This window comes from Miscanthus floridulus, chromosome 10 (genome assembly GCF_019320115.1).
Source record: "Miscanthus floridulus cultivar M001 chromosome 10, ASM1932011v1, whole genome shotgun sequence".
NCBI lineage: Eukaryota > Viridiplantae > Streptophyta > Magnoliopsida > Poales > Poaceae > Miscanthus > Miscanthus floridulus.
This window is the reverse complement of record NC_089589.1, coordinates 138,515,006-138,519,426: the sequence shown is the minus strand read 5'-3', so window position 1 is coordinate 138,519,426 and position 4,421 is coordinate 138,515,006.

Sequence of the window (4,421 nt, the reverse complement as noted above, 5' to 3'; positions counted from 1 at the left end):
ACGTGCTTCTCTCTGACATGTCTTCACGAGACGTGTGCATGAGTCTACCACGCGAAGAACGAGCTCAACATCGGCATAACCGGTCTCTAGGCCGATTTGGTCGATCTGCTGCGTTCTTGCTACGATCACGGTCGTTTGTGGACCACGAGCATGTAAGCCTTTCCTAATGTGTGATCCAGATCTTATTTGGCATCATCAATCACGTTAAAATATATCCATTGACAATAAAAATATTTGATGGAGCCTACCAATCACGTTTACTTGGCTACTATTATCAATATAAAATATATGGGCAGGACTTAGCGTTGACATTTTTTTAAAGCAATTACCCACCTCTGTCATTATAATAGATTAATAAAAAATGGGAGACGCTATATTTCACGTGCCTAAAAAATATAATGTTTTGATGCGATGGCCAGATCTGCATCCAACGGCAAGTTGTCTGCAGCTGCTTCTGTCACCCCCACACCAATAACGGGTCCGCGAATGTACCCGTGAACCCACCCAGCCACTTACCGGGCCCGCCCAAATCTTAACGGGCGCATGAACCAAAACCCGCTAACTGAAGTTGCTGCTCATTTGGGCCAAAATGCAACAATCGGCCCACAAAACATACGTACAAGCAAAATGAAAAAAATAACAAATCTGCCACTGCACCCTACAAACACCGATCAATTCCGGATCCAGATAACCTGCGTGAAGAAAGAGAAGAAAATCAGTAAAAATTGTATAGAAAAACCACAACAAGAGAGGAAAAGAAGATCAGCGAAAAAAATGACCCTAGAAAATTTCAGAACATAAATATGAAAATTGCACATTTCAAATACTGCAACTACTACTTGTCATTAATGTTGCACGTATTTTTTACAAACCTAGTCAAAGTTGAGAAAGTTTGACCTGCACACATCCCATAACGACTTATATTTTGGGGCAGAGGAAATATATGCTAATGGGAGTAGTCAACTGGAAGTCGTGATGAACACAATAATACTTTCATATTATATGCTAATTGGAGCACGAAGAAACATAGGGGAATGGACCTATACACGAATGGTGTGAATATTCATTTAGAAAATTGCAGAAAGTTCACCAGTCTCACCATGTATAACATGCACATCTTTTATTTGGCACCACTGATGTTCTCAAGGAGCAGCCACTTTTTAATTTTAGGTCTGCATGCTGGAACCACTAAAATTAAAGACCAACCTCATTGAATCGTCTTGTTTGATCTTTGCCAATTGTTTCTTCCATGCATGATTATTATTTCCTTCTATGCATGTGGCCTTAGGTGATCGATTTGTTTTCTTCAAAGGAGGCGGGGATCGTAGGAATGGCAGTTTCTTTTACTATCGCACGGGGTATCGCATGACCGGAAGGGAGGAGTCTTGCTTGATCTTTGCCAATTGTTTCCTTCCATGCATAATTATTGTTTCCTTCCATGCATGTGGTATCAGGTGATCGATTTGTTTCCTTCAAAACCGACGGGGATCGCAGGGATGACAGTTTCTTTTTCTATCGCGCGGGGTATCGCATGGCCGGAAGGGAGGAGCGACCCAAAAAAAAATCGCAACAAAAAATAGTCTTACTTTTAGTCTTTTTAGTTGTAGGAGATTTTGTTGCTTTCTGATATAAAACAGATGAAGGTGGGCTTACCACTAAGAAAATTAATGTGGCTCGTGAGGTACAACAATTATTAGAAAATAAGCTTGGTCATCAACCTCTAGATTCAAATATCAAGAGAGGCACCCTGCTCGACATATCACATGCTGCGTGCACATCCACCGTTGAAGTATGTCTTGTCTTTTGCTGGATTTCACACTTTGAATTTCTGTTATAAAAACATAATATTGTGAGCAGTAGTACAATATATGTTAAAATAGAGTGCACAACCCAATCACGAGAATGGTACTATCAGCTCTGAAAGGGGGCCCCGATGGATGAGCACGTGATCCACTGCCCAGTGCACGCTTCCATGTGGCTCTCGTGGCAGTACTGCAGTAGCAGCCGTTCGTCGTGGATCATTCGGGGGAGGGCTTATGTGTTTGGTCAAGTCCACGTCCACTAATCAATTTGCTACGATCTCGGAAGTCGGAACGCAACCCTTGCGATCCAGTTGTCCATTATCATTTTGTTTGGATGGTGAACTAAATAAAACTTAAGCGTAGTCTCCAGCGCTAGATCTGCGTCCAGAACAATACATACTCCATCCGTTTTGAATTGTAAATTGTTTTAATTTTTCTAGACACATAATTTTTCTATGTATTTTGGTATAGTGTATATCGAAATACGTAACAATACTATATACCAAAAAATAAAACAACTTGTATAATTTAGAAAAAAAAGTACCAATTAAGTCCACGAGTACATTTTGCAAGGGAACTGAGATGGACGGCCAGCCATTGCGAATTTTAACTCACTACGCCATGCACATGCTATTCTGCAGCCGGTTCGCTTGCTCGTAAACTATCATAAATTTCCAGCCGAAAATAATGTTTTTCTCTCACACTAAACCAGCCAACAATAAATAATCCATGATTGTTTACGGCCTTTCGAACAGGCTGCTGATTGATCCATAGTGCTGGATTCTCATATTGCGACTCTAAAAAAAATTTTAACTATAAAGTTGTAAATTATATTATGAACTATAACTTTTGGTGTAGACCATATGTCAACGTCCAAGTTTGTTTGAAAATTTAAAACATTCAGTGAACAATAATGCTTTTAGACTTTTAATAATTTCTAGTCAAAAACTGATATATCAGCCGTGCTCACGGTCACGAGCGGCCTTAGAACCCTTATAGAATAGATGATCACTAAGAATTATCTGTTTATACTATTCATTATTCATGTTTACATTGATCATGTGTTTTGCTTTGGGATTAAAACAACTTATTGCTACTCTTATGCTAAAATTGTGACAACTAAAAGCTAAATGCTGTTAAACCTGTGTCAAGCCTTTTTAGCCTCATGAACCCCATGTTACACTTGTTGAGTACGACACGTACTTACGCTTGCTTATTTTCATTATTTAGATAAAAATCTCGGATGGGTAACAGATGGCTATGGTAATGACGATTTTTCTGAGGATTACTAGACTTGTGGTCAACCAGTTGATGTCTCTGTGTTATGGAGCTTTCGCGAGAGATTTTTCTTTATACTTCCGCTATATTTATGTGAAGACTCTGTCTTATTATACGTGATGTAATAAATACTTGTGATGGTACTATCTATAATTTGTCGGCTTATGTGTGTGACTGATCTCTAGGCGCACATAATATTACGCATCTCATTTTATCCTTAAAATCGGGTGTGACACATCAGCTTTAGACACAACTATACACTCAACCGATAATAAATAATGTCATAATTTAGTGCAGGAGAAATACAAGCATAAGCATAACTTTTCAATAGAGAAATATCTTGTTTCTGGATCTAAAAGTTTTCTTCTTAAATAGAAAACAATGCGTTCCTTTCCTTTAAACTCTTGCATCTAGGCCGATCCAATCGTTTGGCTATCGGCCAATATGTACAACTTAAAAGGCTTACCTTGCTGAGGAGGAACCGCACAGGTGGAGATTTCATATACTCTTTTATCTCCTCAAACTATTTTTGTTGTATATCATCCCATTTAAATTCTTGATCATTTTTTAACTTCAACAAACGAGAAATGGTATAATCCTTTCTGACATATTTAAAATAAACTTTTCGATGAAATTAATCTTACCGAGCAGAGATTGTAATTCTATTTTATTAGTTGGTGGTACAGCCTCATCAATTGCTTTCATAATTTTCTGACCAATCTCAATTCCTCTCTCGTGGACCATAAAACCCAAAAATTGTCTAGCTGACACTCCAAAGGCACACTTATTAGAATTCATCTTTAAACCATGTTTTCTTATGCTCTCCAAAGTCCCCCGCAGATCAGCCAGATATTCTTTGTACCCTTTGGATTTCACCACCACGTCATCAATATAGATTTCAACAATCTTACCGATCAACTTATGGAAAATAGAATTCATTGCCCTCTGATAAGTTGCACCAGTATTCTTCAATGCAAAAGTCATCACAACCCATTCAAATAAGCCTATTGCGCCGAGGCACCTAAAGGATATTTTTGCTATATCTTTTTCAGCCATAAAAATTTGATTATAACATGCATTACCATCCATAAAACTAATAACCTTGTGCCCGGGCGCTGCATCTACCAACATATCGGCTATTGGCATCGGATAATCATCCATCGGTGTAGCCCTGTTCAAATCTCTAAAATCAATACAGACTCTCAACTTCTTATTTTTCTTATACACGGGAATTACACTCGATATCCACTCTGCATATTGGCAAGGTCGTATAAATTTTGCTTCTAGTAGTCTTTCAGTCTCCTTCTTAATGTTATCAAGAACATTTGAATTAAATCTCCT